At 43.1% G+C, this 22615-nt stretch overlaps 1 protein-coding gene and 1 long non-coding RNA gene across 12 annotated transcripts in view; one reads left to right on the top strand and one right to left on the bottom strand.

The window, feature by feature from the left end:
* The window catches only part of ITPR2 (inositol 1,4,5-trisphosphate receptor type 2), a 244817-nt gene that overhangs the window by 133314 nt on the left and 88888 nt on the right, over positions 1-22615 (top strand). The window lies entirely within an intron of this gene.
* Positions 6076-11493, bottom strand: LOC137474292 (uncharacterized). The gene is made up of 2 exons (XR_010999278.1): positions 11151-11493; positions 6076-10733 (listed from the first exon to the last, which is right to left on the bottom strand). It is a non-coding gene; the product is annotated as an uncharacterized lncRNA (long non-coding RNA).

Below are 22615 nucleotides of genomic sequence, written 5' to 3' on the forward strand. Positions count from 1 at the left end.
TGCCATGGACTTCAGAACAGTAAAAATAGCACAATGAATAGCCTCATGTGCGTGTTTCCCATCTTTTTTTGGGCTATGATCTCACTGCCTGCAAAGTTACTAAACTGTGGTATGCAGATATTAAAAAAAAAAATAGTAGTAGATACATAATGGTCATAACCAGAACAAAGCTACAGAGGGACATGGGACATTTTGACAGGAAACCTGAGTTTGCTTATCAACCATCAATTTGTATTTTCTGTGATAAACCTGACAGAAATGGTCAACCTCCAGTTTCTGCAGACTTTCCCACAGTGAGAAAGAAGGAAGAAATAATGAAATAAAATTTCCTCCTCTCTCTTCATGTGAATTCCCACCACTAAGCACATTCTACTTTCTTTGTCCTTCATTTGACCACTGGAAGGTAGCCTGTGTCATTTGCTGAAGGAACAGGAGGCAAAAGAGGAGTAGGGGCTTATTTCAGTGATTTTATACCTATTTCTGCATCCACTATGCCAACTCTATTGTTGCACCTCCTCTTGGTGGTGAGTTTCAGGTCTCTGGTGCTTTCCTGGCTCCACTTCCTTGGATTTCCTGGCAGTCAGCCTCTGAGGCAGCACTCACTTGTGCTTAGCACCACAGCATCTAATTGTGCTGGGAATCAAAGTTTAATTTCAGAAGTTTGATTTAAGGTGTATAAATGACACCTAAAACCTCCTGGCCATTGATTGGCTTTCATAAGTAATTGTGGGTGATTATTGCAATCCCATGGGAGTTCCGCATTGAGTCCTAGCCCTGTTTGTATTGATTAGGTCACCAACTGGAGTGAAACCTGATCTACAGCCCCTCTCTTCCAGAACAGCATTAAAACACTTGGGGAAAGCAGTGCTTGGGGAGAGCTCACATTGCCTCTGTTCAGATAGCTACTGCGGCATCTAAAGCTTGCTTCAGACTAACTATTTGAGAAGAAAAGCAGGAGGGACAGAAAGGACTGCGCTTGGACTGGATGTGCCCCATCTGTATTTGAGTTTAGAATCACTGGCAGTTTTTATACCCATTTTGCAAAACCAGAAGGATCTTGGACTGGCATTTTTGAATTTATTTAGGCATGTCTTTTTGTGTTTTACTGTAGTGCTTGATATCAGTTTAATTTCTGTGTGAATGTTGCCTCTAGACCTATTTATACACCTCCGTTTGAATCTGAGTAACATTTCCAAAAGCACCTGAGACATGTAGACTGATGTGTGCTCACTTTGCAAATGATTGGAGCAGTTTAAAATCTTAGCATTACCTTGCTGCCCTGCTTAAAGTGCCAGGAAGTGTAGTCCAGCATCTTTAAAGAGGGTTCAGAAGCTTAAATTAAACCCTCCTCAGGGAATTGGATGAAGTTGTTGAACTCTTGATATAATGGTGCCCATATGGACTTCCAGCTGCTGGCAATGCCTTGGTTACAGACAACCTACTGATTTCCCAGTTGTTCATAAATCAGGTCAGCACCTCTGGGGGAAAAATATCCTCTCTGCTACCATGTGTATATTACATCTGATCAGATGTGCTAATGGATGGTAAGGCGTTACAGAACGTGGCAGAATCCAGGCCTGTGTGCCCCGCCCTAAGGCAGCTCCTCTGAGAAACACTACTGTAACTGAATGGAGCCCTTCAGGAAGGGGTGCCTGTGCTGCAGAGCACACACTTTATACTTCTTCTTCCTCCTTTAGGTGTTGAACTTAAATATACATAATTGAAAGCTGCATTTTTAAGTGTCAGTAGAACAAAGACTCTGTAAGCTGCTTAATTGTCAGAAATAAGTAGTTGCGCTTTTTGCCTTTTATGGAAAAACTCATGAAAAATGTTTGGTTTTCTCTTAGACATTTGTACTAGTTTATGATTTAAAATCATAGAAGTAGCTTCGTGGCCTTTTGTTTTGAAGGGTTAATGTTTCAGCATTCAACTTTAGATATTAAATGTAAGCTGTCCTCTCCCCTTTGTTTGAAGGAACACCACGAAATACATGTGAAAGAAACAGTACAGCTTTGGTGGAAATACAAATGTATTTTATTCCTGTAAGATGGGGTCCCAGATATGGCCACTGCTGGCTCTTGGTCATTTTGTGCCAGAAGAACTGAATCTTTTCACGTGGAGCTGTTGACAAAACTCCAGTGAGTTTGTCAAAAGCAGTCGTGCCAATTTATTATTGTATTGATCTACCAGGCAAGCTGAAGCCAGTGGGAGCTGCAGGTCTTTTTCTGCTGAGGTAAATGGCCTCAATGGGTATTAGAAGCCAGGAGATTTTGGGAGCCACTACAATGTCCCAGCATTGCAGCATCGAGACTCGCAGACATTCTCAACTTCAACTGCATTCTACTCTATGGCCTCATATTTTCAAGATGATTTGACTTATTTGCATGTGCAAATTAGGCAGCATTAGATAAACAGCATTTGTAGGTTAAAAAAAAAAAAAAAAGAGGAGGAAAAAGAGAATAATTCTGAAAATGTCTTGCTTGCTGAATGTACCATACCTCAAAAGAATGCTTATTTTAAATGGGCAAGCAGGATCCAAATTCCTTTATTTGTGTTACTACTCACATTTTGGGTTAGTGGCACTGCAGGCATTTTGAAGAATTACATTTAATTTTTCCCTGTTTCTGCTGTCAGTTTTATTTGTGCTGATGTATAAAAATACCTGTGCACTGGCCTGTTTTTCCCTGTTGTCAAGAGGCCTTTCTCCTCACTAAGCTCAGTGTGCCTGTGAGCTGACAAGGGGGTCAGAAACAGCACAGGAGGACATGTATGCTCAGTGCAGTTTGTACTGAATTTTTTTAAAATCACTTAACTGTTTTAGCTGATTAAGGATGCTTTTGCAGGGTCCTGCATTAGGAAACCAGTTCACAGGGAGGGACTGGAGATGCAGGGAGGAAGAATGTTTGGTTATCTCCAGCAGTGCCAGCCTGGCTGTGACCAGCACTTCTGGTATGGTCAAAAAACTGCTGTTGTGGCTTTGTCATGGGAGTTAAATGATGAGTGAAAACTCAAACACAAGTGGGACAAACCCCTCGGTCTTGGAGATGCTTTGAGTGAAGGTGGTGATCAGCTGCAGAACCAAAGCCTCAGGAATTGTTCATAGCACAGGATTCAAGCTTTGCTATTGCTCTGAATCCTCTGAGCCAGTAGTTGAAGTGGCAGGAGCACCAGAGCTTTCAGATATGCAAGACTAAACACTGGATGTGGTCAGAACCTGAAAGTGTGGTAATTTCTCATTAGACCCACGCACTGACATTTTACAAAAGAGAGAAAACCTACAGAAAAACAAATGAGCACAGTTTCACTTTTCCCCCTCTAGGCTTCAAGCTGGGATAATTAAGCAAAGGGATACCAGGAGGCATGTGATGGTGTTGTTTGTTCTAGCCAGGTGTTGTCAGCCACAGTGCTCAGAGCCTCGGGCCATCAGCCACTGTTGTGTTGGTATTGCTGCACATTTCTGGGGCTGTGACAGGCAGCATCAACCAGAATATTCTGAATTAGCATCTCTCATCTTTGGGGTGCCCCTTTTACCTCCTGTGATCTGCATTGTTCTGGACTGAAAGGACCACACTGCTGGACAGCCCCCAGATATTCTGCTGCATTTTCGATCACACACATTTGTTGCCGATGCAAAAACCTGTGAGAACTGGTATATAAAAAGTGTGACTTATTTTTAAGGGGATATTTTTTTTTCTGTAAGTAACAGGCCCTAGAGATTTACTCCAGCTTTGGACTGTCACCTGCTTGTGTCACCTTCAGAAGCCTGTTGAGAAGTACTGTGCTTGGGCCAGTTGTGAAGTGCCTACAGGGGTCTGTGCCGTGGGTGGTTTCAGGCAGAGTGCATTGCCCTTGCTGAGCTGGACAAGAACTTTAAACTCAAAGTTGTGTATCAAGGACAGTTAATTCAGGAGACAGCCCTCCTGACACCTTACAAAGTGCAGGTCCTGATCTAGTGAAAGGCAGGAGCAGTTTAATCTGCTGCAGGGACAGTGAACACAGGCCTAACTACATTGCAGGCATGATTTTGCCCTCTCTTTAATATGCATAATTGTTAACTCGCCATGATGCAAATAAAGTATCTCCAGAGACCTGCAGGTACTTCTGTCTCAGGTGATAGTTCAGTGAGCAGTGGTGCTCACTACTCTCTGTACTTACTCTTTTTTGTTTCAAAACCTTGGTTATTTTTCCTTTGTTAGTTTGTTCTTCAAGTCACAAACAAATCTAATGGCAGGATGCCTAGGCTGTAAAAACACATGGTTGCTAACACATTTCATCCAAAAGATTGTAGTCTCTCAGCAGCTCATATTTGTCAATTTTTAAGATTATGGTATGTTGTTATCCAGTTTTCTTTCAGAAATACTAAGCTCCAAATCCTGATAAATTATTTTGGAACTTTTATCATCTGCCCTTCTCACATACATCATCTCTCCTCTAAAGGAGCATCTGATGCTGTAAAATATTTTTTGTAGCTTAAACAAAACAGCATCAACCAAACCAATAAAACTGGAGTAGCTTGTTCTTTACTCTGAACTTCCAATGACCAATTTCTGCTCTGGAATTCGCCCTTTACACACTGTATGGGACATAGGAGGTTTGCCCTTCTTATTTCACATTAACGCCTTCCTATGAATGTGATCCTAAGAAAAGCAAATCAGCAAGAAAATCTTAACTGCCTGCAAACTGACATCCTTCTCTATTGATAATGCTACTCATTAAAAACAAATAAAAAAGAGTGCAACAGAAGGGAGCTGTTTAATAAATGGAACTGTTAGAGCTCTGAGGATGATTCATCTCACCTTACTCAGGTACAATATTCATGGAACTCATCAGGATCCTTTTTGTGAACAACAGCAACTAGATTGTCTTGTTTTGAATACAGGTGAAATGAATTTCACTAGAGACTTCAGTACATCTGGAAGTTAAATTCCGTGCTCGCTATAGCTCTTTGAATCAAATTCTACAGCATGAAGATATCAGGATCAAGGTTTTATCCCTGATTTATTTCTATAATTTGAATTATGAATAAAGCAGATTTTTAGGAATTTAGTGGAAGGTTCTAGCAGATCTTAGACTGGAAAGGGACTAGGTAAATGACCACGATATGTTGTAAGTTCATACATAAAATGAGTCAACAGTTTTATCATATGGTTCATGTCTCCAGGTGAGTGGAGTTTTGTGTGAGGATGGATTCATAAATATAAATATTTATTTTAGGTTATTTATTCCTATTAATTCTCTTTTTCTTTTACCTCCATAGTGGAGTTATATTGGAAGATAAATATTAGAATGTTAAATTGGTGTCGTAGCATATTGTTTTGTTTTTAATGGAGAAGATGGTCTTGTTTAGAATGATATGTGTTAATGCTCTCAGAGTTACTTAACAGGAATAAAAACATAATTCCTATGGCCACTGTAATTTTAGTGATTGGTGGTTGTTCAAAGTGCCCAGTTGACATCCCAACGAGCCTTTGTGCTTATTTGCAGAGCAGGAGCAATTGACAGGGGTACAACAGGGCTTTCCATACCCTGGGAGCAGCTACACTGAGGTGGGGAGGTCAGAGGAACATGTGAGAGAAACAAATTGCAGGCACCCTGAAGCTTGGGATGGTTGCAAGGTTTTTTGGGAGTTAGGAGAATAAGACTGCATAAACCTTTTTCTTAACTGTGATTCTGGAAGATGTTTTTCCCCACACGCTTCCCACTCCCTTTTCAGAATTAATTCCTGTATGAAAAGGCCACATTTATGAGCAGTTTCAGTACCACTGCCAGGTAATGGTTATAATTCTTGCTGGGAAGCACAGAGAGTGCTGCAGTATCACAGAGACCACAGTGTGGCAACTGTGGACTTTTCAGAAACATCTCCTGTCTGTGGGAGCAGGTCAGCTGCTGCTGCTGCTGCTGCACAGCTCAATTCCCACAGCAGTCAAATGTCTGCAGTAGTCGTGGAGGGGGCAAGAGAAAATGTCTCCTTTGCTTTTGGATTTCCTTGGAAAGGGAAAAGGGTTCTTTTGTTTTCTGTGTGGTTTGGGGTATTTTTTGTTTGGTTTTTTGTTTTGTTTTGGGGGTTTTGTGCTATTGTTGCTGTTGTTGTTGTTGACTATCACAAATTTGCTGCTGCTTTATTTAATATGTTTGAGCAACAACCCTGTTTGTACTTTGCAGTCGCACCAGAGATAGCAGTGAGCAGAATTCAATGCCTTGTATTAAGGATGGCCAATGAATATTTATGATAGACCTAGGGAGCCAGTAATAAAAATGAAATCGGCATGATGCCACTAGATCCAAATCTTTGATCTCTGTTTTAAGAGAAAATACAATAAAGCAGGGGATAATGGACTCATTATAATGGAATGGTTAGTTATGGTTACTTAGGGCAGCATGAATAGGTGGCATTACATAAACTGCTCTAGTCCAAGATTTATGATCCAGAAATGTGTTTTAGGCACTGAGTTTCTACAGAAAACATCAGTTTATGATATTGTTCTGGTTTAGTCAGTCCAAGCACAAAGAATTAAAGATACATCCCTTTCAGACAGCAGGATGGGGCGTGCTCTTGCCTTACTAGGGACAGCAAAAGCACTAAGAACCAGCAAGGCCCTTCTCCTCGACCTTTCTGTACTTCTGCTCCTTATCCATCACCCTGTGAGCAGGTAGAAGGAGGGCTGGGCATTGCACAGGGGTGGAAGTTAGATTCCACTCCCTGCCCAGGCCATCTTACCAGATACCAGGTGTCAGGGGCCACTTGGGGTTGTCAGGAGAGAGGGGACAGCTGCCGGTTTGGCATCACCAGGAGCACACAGGGGTGGTGGCTGGAGATGTGTGCCACAGCTGGAAGCACCCACCTCCACCAGGAGCAGGGAGAATCTCCTGCAGAGTGCTGAGACAGCTCCCGGGAAGCCTAATGAAGGAGCTGGTATTTGACAGGGATGGGGAGCAGGAGTGAGTGAGCTATTTTTCTTTTTAATGGTTGCAATTACTTGCTTAACACCCCTGCCACACCAAGCAAGACGCAGAGGAGGGCTGATTCCAGGCTGTGGATGAAAGCTGATCCTGAGGTCTCTGTCTAGCCAGGCAGGAGGAGGAAATGGAAACTCACTGTTTTCTGATTTGTTTCAAACTGATGTAATTTCTAAGGGACTTCATCACTAATGATATCTGGCAAGGGATTAGTCTGTAATGTGGCCCATCTCCCCCTTTTCAAGAAAAAGAAAATATATGCTATATTGAACTTTGGAAAACAGTTATTAAGCAACCACAGTAACTGCTTCTGATAGGATTTTTTTGGGGGGGTCTGATGAGGATTTTACCCAGCATGTTTGGCCTTGGAGGAGTGCCTGGATGGTATTGCCAGCTGGAATTGTCAGAGCTGCTTTGTCTTCTGTCCCAGGAAAACAGAAGCCTGGCGGGCAGTCACTCTCGCTCTTCTTTCATATCCCTGCTTAGTCAGAGTTGCCAGCCCCAAGCACTGAAAATCCTGAGTCAGGCCACAAACAAATCACGAGATTTGGCTTGAAAATCATGAGATTTTTTAATTACAAATAGTTTATTTGGGATTTCTCTGAGTCTTTAGAGTGTCTGTTCTTCCAATTCTACTGTACAAATCCCAGAGTTTGAAGTATGCTTCATTGAATTACGCACGTGTTTATTTACTGAAATAAAAGCCAGGTTTATTTATGGTTACCTGACCTCTGCAGTTCGTGGGGAAAAGACCAGAATATTTGGAGCACCCATGAGGGAATCCTTTCTACTGCCAGGGGTGCCAGCAAGAGGCACTGCTGGCCCTCAGCTGGGGCACAGGGAAATGTGCTCAGCAGGGTGGGACCAGTGTTGGTAACTCCAGGTGCAGAGCTGTCACTGGGGGCTGGGGATAGGGCCTTGTCACTCTGAAAATTCTTTTTGGCAGACTTGTCCAAAACATTTTGTCCCCAATTACTGAGCAGTTACACCAGCAAAGTCTCCTTATATTCCTTTTTCCTGCAAGCTTTTTACCCTTCCCCCCCACTTATATTTTTACTACTTTTCTCCTCTTTCTTGCAAAAAAAAAAAAAAAAAACAAAAAACAACTTGATTTTTTGACTCCTTAGCTGTCTACGGTAGCATTTGTGCCCCATTAGCCCTCCATCCAGTAGGGCTGGATACCAGTCTGCCTCTCTCTGCTGCAAAAGAAATTTTGATAACCTTGACTCTCAGGTCTTTCAGTTTTAAGACTCCTTACTGCTTCCAGAGGAATAACAAGCTTCCCTTGAACCAGGTGTTTTCTCAGCTGTGACCAGTTAGAGGTTCCCAGCTCTAAGGTTCCTCCCAGGCTGCTCTACTGGGTGCAGTTCAGCATTTTAAGAAACCAAACTCTTCTAAATATACAAATATTTTACTGTGGCTCTCTAAAAATGAAAATCTTTGCATTTAAACAAATGCTGGAAGCCCTGCACATAGTTGGGAAGTTCTGCTTTTACAGTTTTTTCGAAGGGGCTAAAAAAATGTTCCTGGAGAACACACTGTGCAGCCTGAGTATTCTTAATTTTGCAAGGAGACCCACATTAACTAGGTTGCTTTTGTGAAGCAGTGAATTACTAGCAGTAATTCACTGCTAGCAATAAAGTGTGGGATAGTCAGTAAATTCACCCAGGATGGCACAGAGGATTGTTCTGGTTATATGTCACAGTCTTTATTAAATTTGCCCTGGTTGTTGCTGGCACTTTGTTGTAGGCATGATAATTCTCACAATGAAACCAACCAAAAGGACTTAGAAAGGGCCATTTGGAAGTTGAATAATTTCTTCTTTTCCTTCATATTTAAGTATTCTTACAGCAAATAGCATCATGCCTGGGAGAACCTCAGATTTTATTGTTTGAGTTTGGATTTTGGTTCTGTGTGGGGAAGTGTTTTCATGAAGAAAAAAAACCCAAACAACCCAAAACTTCAGTCAGGGCAGCAAGTTTAGGAGATTACTTGGGTTTGGGGTGTGCTTAGACAGAAATGAGTAATTTGTACTGCAGAAATCTGGGCAAAGTGGTACCTATTTGTGCCTGTGCAGGGCATCAGGTGAGAGCAGTGCTGGCTGTGTGTGGGCACAGGGCTGGGAGGTGGCAGCTGAACTGGCTCCTCCTGGAGTCCCACCTGATGCTCAGCCAGGCTGCTGAGAAGGGTTTGCTGTCCCCAGTGTGGTCTGCAGGGAGCCACTTGACTTAGATGAAGCTGTTTATATAAAGAGATTATTTCCATACATGCAATACTGAAAGAGCTTGTTTTAACTCAGTAGCAAATTCTAGCACACTGGGTACTCTAAATGCAGGTCTTTTACTTCCCTTTTTTAAAGAAAAAAAAAAAGGTAAAAAACCCCCAAGAAGTCAGCTATTTGATATATACTTTAATTCATCATGTATTTAACCTATTTTTTAAACTATAAACAATTTGAAACTAAAGAAACAATTCCTTTGTCTCTTTAAGCTATCTCTCTCTCTCCTATTTTTGCACATACTTTTTCCTTTTTCTTTCTTTTTTTCCCTGATTTTTAGGTGAAGAAAGATTTTATTTGGGAGCAGGAAAGGAAATGTTGCTGGAATAATGTTTTCTTTTGATCTACCCCACAGTTTATGGCTTCTGTGTCTTAAGTTCAGTACTTTGATCACTATCTGTCTGTTTTGCTGCTAAGCCCTATGCACTGTGATTTTACTACTGAGCCAGCTGGGGCTCTGCCCCCTGCAAGAACCATGAGGTAGTAAAATCTGAGTAAATTAAAAGAGTTTTCTCAAGCCTCTTCTGCATGATTCTCAACTCTTCATTTTGCAGCTGAAAAGTGGCTGCTTTCTTGCCCCTGCCAATGCTGTGCCTGGCCAGCTCCATCTTCCAGCAGGGGCCTCCAGAGCCACAGGAGGTGGCAAAGCAGCACCAGGCAGCTGCAGCCCTGCACAAAGGGGCTCTTTCACACACGTTCCTGCTAGGAAAGCACATGTGCAGCTAAAACAAGTTCCACTGCCCATCTGACTTGAGCAACAGCCGCCCTGGGGAAGCTGTCTTTTTTTTTTTTTTTTTTTCCCCCGAGATTGGTCAACAGATATATTGCCCTAATGCTTGTTTCTGACCCGGTGAACGCTGTGTTTAGGCCCAAAGCTTTGGTAATTCTAGATTTTTTTGTGCTGAGGAGGGTTGCTGAAGGACAAGGGAAGGGAACGGAGGTTCCCCTGACAGGCTGCTCGAGCACAGCGCTGTCTCTTGCCCTGAGCTTGCTGCACAGGGAGGTACCACCACCGTGGGCACGCAGCAGTGCAGCACAGGGTACTTTTTAAGTAGCACAAGCTCACTCCCGTTTCGGGCTCCTCTCCAGGGGACTGAGTGACTCACCTTGAGAGAAGGTCTCTCTGAAAGTGGAAGCTGGACTTTGCCTATGACAGTGCAGAACCTCGCTGCTTGGCAGGGTGCCCATCTTCTCCCTAAATCAAGGAGTGTGCTCCTGGGCTTTGTGAATGAAAGATTTGTTGGGGGAAAAATGGCATGAAGTCTTTAAAAAAATTAATTTATTAAGCTTGGCTTACTTTGTAAATTCTTGTTCTGAAGTTGGCTTCTATTGGAGAAAAATGTGCTTTTAGAAATTTGCTGCAATGTTGGCATACACGAAAGGAGCCGCTTCTTGAGTTGTACGGACTCCAGAGACTCTTCCTGCTGTGTTGGCCAACTTGATTTGCAATTCCTGTTCTCCTGAAGGAGGATTTCTGGGTCAAGGTGGCTCCAAAAATCTGCAACCCAAGGGGGTGATCCAACAAAAGCAGAAGACCTTGTATGGAGCACCCTCCCCTACAAAGGTGCCTGTGGCACACAGGTGGGTGTGTACCCAGTGTGGGTGGGGAGGCTGCCAGCTTCCGAGGCAGCCAGATGGGTGTTGGTTAGGAGATCTGGGGCATGTGTTAACCCCGCACTCCTGTGATCTGTGGCTGTCATACCTGTGGAAATGTTTATATCCACCATACGTGTGGGGATGCAAACCTGCAGACGGTGACACTGGGAGGGACCCCCTTGCCTGGAGGGATGTGGCTTTGACACGGGGAGGAGCGTGTTTTATCACCCGCATCCAATGTATATCCATTATCAAATACCACCTGCCTTGTTTGCAGAAAATCCCTCCAGATGACACTTGGAGGCATTTCAAAACCCACCTGGACGCGTTCATTTGTCACCAAGGCAGGGGCGGTGAACTGGACGAGCTCCAGAGGTCCCTTCCAGCCCTAACAATCGTGGGATTGTGTGAGCGATCAGCGTGGTGACAGGAGAGGCCGGTCCCCGGCCCTCCCAGAGGTGCCAGGAGGCTGATTTGGGTGAGAGCCCCGGCAGCAGGAGGGGCAGAGCGGTGCCCCAGGGCCGCTCCCCGGGCCAGCGCGCTGTGCGGGGGGATGCGGGCGAGCGCAAGGCGCCGGCTTCCCCCTTTCCAGTTGGCCCCCGCGCTGTAATCGCCTTTGCCCGGGCAGCGATTTAATGAGCTGTTTGGGCATGTGACCGCGGCGCATGTGAGCGGGGCCGCCGGGGGAGGTGCGGGCGCTGTTATGTAATGGGCGCAGCGTCTGGCTCCGTGCGGCGGCCGAACCCGCGGGGAGCGCGGCCCGGGCCCGCGGGGAGCGCGGCCGCGCCGCCAGGAGCGGAGCCACGGCTCCCGAGCTTCCTGCGGGGCTGCCTTTGCACGGAGCGCGCATCCCCTGCGCCGCCCGGGGCAGCCGCCGGTCGCGCCTTATGTAACGCGGCGGCGGCGCCGGGGCACAAACGGAGACCCCGCTCCTTCCCCTCCGCCACAAGAGCACGGAACGTGGTTTTGTTTATTAACCCGCCCCTCTCCCGCTTTGCCGCCGCCTCGAGAAGGGGTTCCGCAGGCAGCAGAGGTGCCTCCCCGCATGGGGGATGCGGGATTACGCAGAGGATGCTGGAGTGCAGGCACTGAGGTTTGGGCGTGCAGGTGGTCTGTGAGGAGTTCCCATAAATTATTTTGTGTGTGGCTCCCCGGTGGCATTGCATAGGAGTGCCTGTGTGAAGCTACAGATGTTCGTGCCATCAACCTCTCACCTTTTATCTAGTTCTCTGCAAAAAAAAAAAACCCAAGATCCTGTGACTTTGGGGACGAAAAAACCCCCACCAAATGTGTAGCATCTAGGGCAGCTTTAAATTTCAGTAACAATTTTTATTGATAACCAGCTGAGGAGGATATTGACATAACAGAGCTGACAGACAGAAAAGCTCTTCCCCCATCCCCACCCAGCAGCATACACCATTTCTCCAAAGTACCATTTGAAATCCCATCCTTCCTCCTCTGAAGGAAGCTAATGTTCATTGTCTTGCCCTTGAAAAGAACAATAGTGCTGCCCAGGAGCTGTGAAGAAACCAAACCCTCTGAAATGCTGAGCTGTATTAAATCTCCCCTATTTTCTAGGGGCCAGAATGTACTGCTTACAGGCAGTGTGATTGCATGACAGTCAAAACATTTTCCTCTTAAACATTTCCCCTGCCACCACTACAGTAAGAAAATAGCTGTTTATAAAGCTGTGCTTGCAACAAACTCCTGTGCTGTTTGATAAGATCAGGTGTACTGCTTGTCCATCTGGGGAATATTCAACAAATAATATCACTTCATATGACACAGCTTCTGTTATCCTGTATTTTTTGTATTTCTGAGAGGAAGTTAGTGTTGGAGTTGTTTTTATATTAATAATCATCACAAAACGGTGTTTTGTTTTGGTATAAGGCTTTTGTCTTCCCTTCTGTTGCTTTTCCTCTATTCTTTCACTTCACCTCTCTATATACAGCAGACCCATGTTTAAATATACATTGTTATGTATAGTTACATAACTCTGTCTTGCAAGTGCTGAAAAATGATCCCTGGCTTTATCTTCTGAGTATTTATTAAAAGTAACAGGTTTTGTGTATAATCTAGCACAGTCAAAAGACAGAGGGAGGCATGCTGCTACTACATAAGGATAGTTTTCCACAAATCAGAACAAAAATAATAGAAATTATACCCCAACAAATATCATATGCTGTGCTTTTGCTAGCCAGTGAGTCTTAAAACCAAAGAGTATAAATGTGTTTGCTAGCGAGTGGATACTGAGTTGATTTAATGAGTTGGTGATGCAGTTGGTGACTGCTCATTATCATCAGAGAATTTAACTTGCTGCAGCAACTCGGAAAATAAATGAGTACAGCTCAGACTGGACTGTGTTGTGAGCGAAATGAGAACTTCTTCTCTCTGCTTCTTTAGCAGTCTTTGGTTTTTCCTGCTTCATATCAGTCATGCTGAGCTGTATTTCAGGTGCTTTAACCATCCATTGCTGATCCTTCCAAGGATGGATATGGAAGTGGTGCCAGACCCTGCCTCTCATGAGCAGAGGGAGTGCCCAGACAGGTAAACAGATTCAGAGGTCTTGACAGCTGGAGATTAACAACAGGCCTTCTCTCAGAATAAAGGGCCATTCTTCTCCCAAGTTGTGGAGAGGGAATATTAGGACTCTGGTTATCATCTAACAGACATTACAGGAGATAAAGGAGCTCCAAAGGTGTGGAAAGCTCTGACCACAGCTTGAGCAGGTCAGGTTGCTTATGAATAAAAGAATGCCAGGATTCCTGCTGGACTCTGCCAGTGCTGAAAGTGTTCCACTGGTTGAATGGAATCACCTTATTCAGGTACCACTTATGGAAAGAAAACAGCAAAACTCTTCCTATTCAGTAGCCTACATTTTATGGGGCTTCATTCCTTAAATACCAATGAGCCCTCAGAGCTGTGGGTTACTAGATATTGTGGGAGCACAGCACATAAATAATGACATTTGTTTTATTTTGGAGTTGTTAGAAAATCAGTGTCCCCGTAGGGTATAAAGGCAGTAGAAGAGGGTTTGTGTGTTTGCACTTCAGGACAAAAGTTCTTTATCCTTAAAATATACAGTTGCAAAGAAAACTGTATATTTAATTTTTTTTTTCTCCTTGGTGCAGAGTTTTAGAATCTGGTTCTGATTTCTCAGGCTTTGCTGCTATCACCTGGAACTCAGAGATGTATGCAGTGAAACTTTAAAACTGTGTTGAGTTTTGGAAATGTTCACCTGTTTAAAAAAAAAATAAAAAAGAAAGCCAGCCTACAGAGAGTTTTAAAAATAGCCTAAGTCCTCCTGGAATTCAATTACAGATGCCTACCAGCTGCTTCCCCTGCCCAGGACCTGCATTTCTAGTTTCTCTGTTCCTCTGGATGTTCCTTGCAGGGGAACAGCCCGTGTGACATGACTGATGAACAGAGAGATTGGAGAGAGAGGTGCTGTGGTATGGCCCCCTGCCATCCTCCCATCCCACCTGCTGCTTGGGCTGTCCTTTCGTAGTCACGATTTGAGCTGTGCGATTGTTGTACAATGTGGATGCCGGCTGTGCGGCCACTGCTGGGACTGGCACTTTATTCTCGTGCTATGTGCAATGACTTTTTCAAAAGCCTTTTATTTAGCCCCTGTAGCACTGTGTCTTACCAAAAAAAAAAAAAAAAAAAAAAAACAACATTATAAGAATCCTGTCTTCTTGGATCTGTATTCTGTCTGAGTTCACAGGCACACATTATGTCCCCCATTTGCTAAAACACCGAAGTGCAGACCCTGAGCTAAACTGCAGGCTTCATTTCCTCTGGAAATATATGCAGATTGTAATAGATTTGCCCATAAGTGCCCATGCTGGATTCTCCCATAATATGGACCTTGCCCTTAAGGAATTGTTTCCAAACTTGTGGTGTAGGATCAAAATAAAAAATTTAAAAAAAAAAAAAAAAAAAAGGCAAAACACCAAAACTCTGCTTACTTATTAAATTACATGGACTGTCTTTTGTTGAGTATCATCCTTTTTTTTTGGTCTGGTTGCAGATGATTCAGCTGTGCAGTTGCAGGAGAACATTTTCCAGCAATGTAGTTTGGATGTAATCCTCTTTCTGGTATTGTCCTGTTTTCCCCCCATAGGCTTTCTGTGTGTGCCCATCTGTGTGTGGCAGTGACAGGAGCTTTCCACCCAGTCTGGCTGTCTGCAGGATCTCACTGGTTCTGTGCTGCCTTGCTCTCTTGGGTACGGTTTGACTCTTTGATTGGGAAGAATATGGTTTGAGGGTTTGTGGCAGAAATTCATTTACTAATTCATAGGGGAGGGAAGTGGGGGAGGAGAGGAGAGGGAAGGGAAATAATTCTTTGGTACAGAACAACAATCCTCCAAGGACGTAGTTACAGTATTTCTCGTTAAAGTACAACGTGTTTGTTTTCAAATTGTGTAGAAAATGCGGTGATTCTGTGACTTAGGCTGTTGCCTGCTTAGCACACGGCTATGCTGCAGATACAGCTGTTCTGAGCTCAGCAGTCTCTGCTTGATGTCTGGTCCCACTGATTTCACGAGACAATTCTTATTCACAGGTCTTCACATAATATGACATGGCTGCCTGAGAGCTGGAGACATGAACACCTTGTTTGATTTGAGATTTCTCAATGATTTTTAATTTTGGTGCAGAGATCCCAGCAGAACTGATTTTAATTAACAACCTGATCCATAGCTCTTAGATTTAATGATGGGATGTGCCTGCTTACAGTGTGCAGTTCTGCCCTGCCTTAGGGATCTCTAGGCTGGCTCCAAATTAACCCATTTCATGATTTAGTTTCACAAGCAGAATTTTGCAGCTTCCCTTTCTGGTGCTGTGTTGTTTTGTTTTCTGAGGTTCCTCTCCATAGTGATGCATGGATGCACCCGCAGCCTCTTATGAACTGAGGTCAGATTTGGTGTTAAAATCAAGCAGTTCTTTGCTGTTTGATATGTAGATTGTTTTTTTCATCCTAAGATTTTAAGTTAGGCTAAAGGTCAGTGCTTCCAACTTTTATTTCTAAAGGAGGTTGATACCTGTGTGATATAAGTGATGAAGCTGATGTCTGAGAAACAGAAGTGTACACACACAGCAGGTCACTGGAGCTGACAGATTTCAAAGGGGTGTAGTGGTTGTGTAAGCCACTAGCTTGGATGGTTTGATGTAATGCTGCTTCCAGACACTGTGGGGATTACATGTGCCAGTGCTGGGTGTTGCCAGACAGTAACCACAGCAATTCACCCTCAACATAATTACCACCTACAGCAAGGCTAGCAGCTTTTAAATGAGGAGGAGTGGGATTCTTTATCTAGGAAAACACCAAGGACTTCATGTATTTCTGTAAATCCACCTAATTTCTTCATTAGAAGGGCAAGGAAGAGTGACAAACCTCAGCCAACACTGTGCATAATGAAATATTTGTTTAAATCTCCCTTTGATATTAAGCTGTAGCAAAGGCAGAATCCAGAAAAATCAGGTGGCTTTTCTTGCAGCTTATGCAGCATTAGCAGTGGTTTTGGACATGCAGCACAGCACTGTTACATGGGAGGCTTTAATGTGCATTTTGAGTACTTTGTTTCCCTTTCTCTGGATACTAAAATTAATAATATTGAAAGTATAGCTCTAGCCACTTACAAGCCTCATTTGGATGGTTGATTGCTTAAAATGCACAGCAACATTGTTAGAGGGGAAAATGCCAAGTTAAAAATTCGTATTTAATTATTTACTTCCTTTTCTTACCTACTTCACTAATTCATCTCATTAATAGATTAAGAAACAAGTTGTCCTGCAACTGCAGAGGTTGTTTGTGTGTGGATGTGGGATGATTGTATCCTTCATGGAGTACAGACATGAAAAAAAAAAGATGCTTGGGATTTGTTTGTTTTGCTGTGCTGGTAGGAATAACAGATATCAGGAATGTAAGGTGACTTCCTTGGCACCTGATCCAAATCCCATTAAAGCCAGTAAAAAGATTTCTAATGTTATTAGAGCCATGATGGAATCACTCCAGCTGCCCTTTCCTTGTTCTCTTGCATTGCCTGTTCAGAGTTCCCAGTGGGATCAATCATAGCAAACAGGAACTTTTGCACCCTTGCCCTCTGGGAAACTGGTATTTAGTGGTTTAAAGGTTTCCCAGTCATTGCACCTGCTCCTGACCATTACAAAACTTGTGTAGTTGTGGTAGAAACGCTAATGGGGAGAGCTGCAGGGGGACCTGAGCACCCACAGTGCTCTTGAACCAGCCAAGTGGGTCCTCCATGCTATTATTTAAAATCTGCCTACCTGGTTTGCAGATAGAATCAATTACTTTGCCAATTATGTGATCTGCATTATTCCTTCTTGTAACTATGGGCACAAAGTCTGATATTGAAAACGTGGTGTCCTGTGGCACGGGTCTAGGGTTTCAGCCATTTGGATGAGCCCCTTTTGATTTGTGCCATGAAGGCTGAAAAATGGTTCTGTGCTGGCGAAAACTCAGGGTGCCTTCAGTGCAAAATTAATTACAGTGTAGGGGAATGCACCCACTGCCAGAAATATTTGACAGAGCGTGGAAGGAGTCCAGTTTGCTCTGTTAGGTATGTCTGCAAAATGCTGGAGGGGTACCTGCTGTTTGCTTATGAAACATTGCAGGTATGCACATCTGTGCTCAGCTGAATCTCACGAGCTGACTGCCCCTCTTTGCCTCCCACACCAGCTCCAACTTCTTGATTTCTCCTCATCCTGTAACTTGCAGCTCTCCCAGCATGTCGTTCTCCTGTCCTGACTCATGGAAGGGTTTGGCCATCACAGCTTTGCAATAAGTACATCTATAATCTTGTTGTTGAAGCATCTTAATTAATGTTGTAAGAGCCAGCTATGAGTGCTGCTTTTGGTTCGTGTGAGCTCCTGGCTGTGGAATACTTGAAATGATCATAAATCTCCTTGAGATGGATTTTTCATTCCCTGAAACATAACTCCAGCCCCACTTGCACCTGAACTTCTTTTGTGTGTAATTTAATACCAGAAGCGGGAGAAAGCATCTCAAGTGATTTCCTGTGAACCTTTGCTCGAGGTGAAGGAGGAGACAGATGCATTCACTGCCTGAAAAATGGTTGGCTGTTGGATCAATAGATTAGATAGTTTGGTGTGAGGGAGTGAATCTCTTTTGCCACTATTAGAATGGTATGAAGCAGATTTTCTTTTCTCATTGAGACTGTCTGTGTGACAGGTGCAGTGGTAGTTAGGCCAAGAGATGGGCTTGCATTTGTAAAGCTAAAAAATCTCTGGCCTCTCTCGAGGCTGAGGGCATTCAGTAGGCACACAGCTTGCTGCCCAGCAGTCACAGTCAGCATCTTCCCACAAAGACCCTGTGCTCTTTGAAGGATGTGGGAATAATACATTGTAGTATCTCATGTGAAAGCTCTGTCCTTCAATGCAATCAGTGTGGGTGATACCATAAACCCTGTGGTAGTATATACAGAGTAACTTGTGCTGTTAAAGGAAAAATTTAAAATAATTGTGTTTTTTTGACTCTGACTGCATTTCCCTCTGCCTGTGCTGTGTTGGCTCAAGTTTGGAGTCCTAATTTAGGTAAAACTTTAGGCAGGAGGACAATATTCTGAGGCAAACTGCCTACTTGCAGGTCCCATTATCATCAGTGCTATCCAAAGACAGTAGCATCTTTCTGGAGCAGACTGTAAATGAAGGCCTGCATGATCTGGCCATGTCCCCTCAATCCTACTTTTGTCTTTTGCCTTAGGATAGAAGATTTATATTTGCATGTCACAAAGTAGATCATAACGGTTCTCTCCGAGCTCATTGTTATTTTGCAGTGTTTTTATGAGGCTGGCAGCCTAATGCTGCAAAGTTGTTTGTAATGTTAAGCTTCTACACCTAAAGCAGTGAGGTATCCATGGTAACTGTCTTGCCTGTACACAGTCCCTCGGCAGCCTTTTCACACAGGTCAGAGCACGCACATTCCCAGAAACTGACTCAATTTAGTCTGCCTTAAGTGTCAGGTAATTTTAAAAAGACACTGGCTCTGACTTTTTTTTTTTTTTTTCTTTTTTGGTAATATGATTTGGTTTTAATTAGCCATTCGAGCATTCTGCTAGTGAAAACAAAATAAAACATCTTTGCCACTGTAAATATGTCTGTTGCTCAGACCTATTCAAATTAAACCCGAGTCTTGTGCTAAAAATGTTAAGGGCTTTGCAGCAGGCAAATTCCAAATTAAAGTTTCTACTTAACACTGCAGAAACATCCTGCTGTGAGGTTTACAATAGCATTTCTTTCATCTGGGTCCTCTGTCAGTACTTGGTATACTCAGTTTCCTTTGACTTCTCTTGTAGTTGAGTCCAAGATTAGACTCCAAAAATTATCCTACTTCATTCCCCATCTCCTTATTGATTTGCAGAATACATGTTCATTAAGATGAGTTTCTGTTCTTGTCTATAATGATTTTTTGGAGGTACTTACCTGCATATACCAAAGACTGAGGAAAATTCTCTGCAGAACCAGCTGCCATGCTTGGAACTTTTTCATCTGCCAGCTTGCTCCCATCTTAAAGTTTTCCTGTCTAATTTTTTTGGACATCATTTTGCTTCATCTTGGTTTGTTCTGTCAGTTCCAATGCTTTTGCTATAGTGAATCATCAGGTGTGTTTCTGCTGGGAGTTTGGCTTGGTGACTCAAGTGTGGAGGAGAAGGAAAAGGCTCAACTTTTAATCAGATGCTTCCTTCCCGAATGCTCACTTGCCCTTTCCCAGTGTCCTCCAGAGCTGCTTTGTTAAACAAGAGGCAGGATTGCCAGAGTAACTGAGGGGCAAAAGCTACAAATCAAGTGTCACATGGATTATAATGTGTCCTTGGAACAGCCAGGGGATAGGGAGGAAAAAGGCAAATTCAGAGGGGACAAGGAGGAAGAATAAAGATGGAGGACAGGAAAGCAGGAGAGACAAAATCCAGATCCTCTCCTGGTCTCCTGCATCATTCCTTCTGCACTATATAAATCTGTCAAGCTTTTGGCTGAGGCTCAGCAGCTCATGGTGCCACAGTTAGAATACTAATGCTTGCTTCTGCTTATGAGGAGTTTTAGGCCAGAGAGGGACATTAAGTATGTAGGTGGAGACATTGGGTGGCACTCAGTCCTTTTTGCAGTCAAAAAGCCATTTCCTCATCAAGTGGACCCACAGGGAGACAGAAAGGCACTAATATGTGTAGGAAACCAATGTATGTAACAAAGCCTTTGCAAAGTGGTAATTAATTAACAGAACTAAATAACGGTGACGTTCTGGTCAGTGTTATTTAGGGCTAAATGAGGGATCTGGTGTTCATAGGCTGTCATCAGAGCTGAGAAGGCTGATGCTGTGGCTGTCTCTGCCATGCAGAGACATTCTTTAGTGCCTTAGAGGATAAGGTACTTTGGACTTCGTTAGTACAAACTAGAAGAGTATTCTGTGGGAGTGAGAGGGAGAATTTGGAGTCACCTGGCTGAGCAAGTGGGTGTGTGTCCCCACGTCCACACCAGCAGAATGTCTCACTGGGGAAGGGAGCCTGGAGCTTTTCTCTAAGAAGCTGCCTTTGTTCAAAAGCTGAAGTGTTTCTACCATTGTTTTCTGTATAAACCAGTAGTATTTTGCTAAGGATATTTATCATATAGATGAAATGCAGATCTTTTTCACGTTGTGATTTTGGTAACGTGTTTTCTTGCTACGGCAGTTCTGTGTTTAGCTTGTTGGAGTCAGGGTTCCAGCTGGTATTTTGGGTCACTGTAGTGCTCTCCATGTCTCCTCCTCAGAGATTTCATGAAAACCTCTTTCCTCTTGAATCTACTTTGGGTTGCACTGCTTTTTGGATCCAAGACAAGTAGACTTGGTACACATCATGTTCTCTTTTAAACACATGTGGATTGCTAAAGAGGGTCAGACCAGAGGATTAAGAGTGTTTCTTGCTGTGTGGCCATCACCAGATGCTTCAGAAGGTCTAAGAACCCCCACTGCAGGCAGACGTCAAGTTTTCTATTCTTCCTGAAATCTTGGGATAATCCTTAACAGTAAGATCATAAATCTGTGGGCCCTAAAGCAAGAGATTTTGTCTCCTTTCCCATAGTTGTTTTTTTAACATTTGCTATTGTAACTGGTTTTACTTGTCTATAGAAATGTCCAAATCCTCTTCTGAGTCTTGCTGAATTCTTGGCCTTGGTGACTTCCCATGGCCATTTAATTATATGTGGGCTAACAATTACTTCTTTATCACTTTTTCGTTGACCCTCTTCATATTCCATTGGGGGCCACTTTTTGGACGGGTGAAGAGACAGGAATTCCCAGCCTCCCCATCTCTACCCTATTAAAGCTTTGCTGTGCTTTTGCTGTGTCTTTTCCAAGGTGAGCAATCTCAGTGTGTAATACCAGAGTTTTTCCATATCTTTGTGCGCTCCCAGCACTTCTCTGAGCCTTCTAGGAAATGGCAACCTGTTGAAAACACAGGACTTAGATGAAACTGTGTCACTGATCCAACTTAGAGCACTAATTTTGTCTGTATCATTTCTCACCCTTGTTTTCACAAGGTTTTTTTCTGCATTCAGAGCAGAGGTTTTTACCAATAATCAGAATAGCCTAAGCAGTCAGTTCTGTAGCCCCTAAAACTGTTGGTGGGTTTTGTTTTGTGTTCACTAAAAGCACTGACTTGGTGCCATGCCTGTGCAGTTTAATTCCTATTTACTGGAACTGTAAAATTTTTCTTGGTTTTCATAACGCTGTTGATCCCTGATGTTGGGATGTTGTGTGGCATTTTTCAGAGAGATGTCAGGAGTGGGAATATCAGCACCCTTGAAACACAGGAGAGAAAAAATTGCTGTTACAGGACTTCCAGAGCAGGTTTCCTGCCGGCTCCCAGTTCCTCTGTGCTGTACTTAACACCTCTAAAGAAGCCTATGACATTGTATTTCCATAGCTACATGCTATGCATGTAGGAACATTCCAGTGATAATATATTTCTCCTTGGAAGCAATAGACACTTAGGCATTATAATGGCAACAGCTTCATAATAAATATATGCTAAAATCTGGTATGATGAAATAGCTAATGCACATGTGCTGCAGTCTTATCTGGGACATAAATAACTCCACAATTTTAGCAAATATTAAATATAAAGGGGCAATTTAATATTATGGGTGAACAGCTTGCATATTAAATTTTATATAAACATGAATCTGTTTTTTAGTAGTGGGAATTTGAAGAGCTGAGACAAGCTCATGAAAATGTGACTTCATCTCCCCCTTGTCTGTACCTGTGAACAGTTGATTTAATTTCAATCAAATTTTGGTCATTTTTTTCAATCAGTTATGGAGTGGCTTCAATGTTACTCTTTTTTTTTTTAGTTCAACATAGAAGATAACTTTTTCCTGATCTTGGGAAATCTGGCATTTAGAAATTGTTGTTGCTCCTGAAATAAGAGGACAGCTAAAAAGCTATTGGGCTCTGGTGTGACAGCCAGCATATCTCTGACAGTTATTAAAAACAAAATGCTACTCTCTTAATACAACGTCTCAGTTTCATGCAGTAACTTTGGCTAATAGAAATAGTTTATAAACCTTCTGCTGCAGTGCTGCATAAAGTCAGAATTATTTCCATGGCAGTCTTCAAAGCATGTTATTGGATTTATTTGTTTGAACTGATGAAATTTTTGACTCCAAGAGTGAAAAGCTAATATTGGCCTCTAATTTAAAAGGGAGGATTGTGAACTGCTTTGGAAAAAGAGAGATTTTTCCTAGCAAAAGTAGGCCTTCAAAAATCAG

This window comes from Anomalospiza imberbis, chromosome 5, assembly GCF_031753505.1.
Source record: "Anomalospiza imberbis isolate Cuckoo-Finch-1a 21T00152 chromosome 5, ASM3175350v1, whole genome shotgun sequence".
Taxonomy (NCBI): domain Eukaryota; kingdom Metazoa; phylum Chordata; class Aves; order Passeriformes; family Viduidae; genus Anomalospiza; species Anomalospiza imberbis.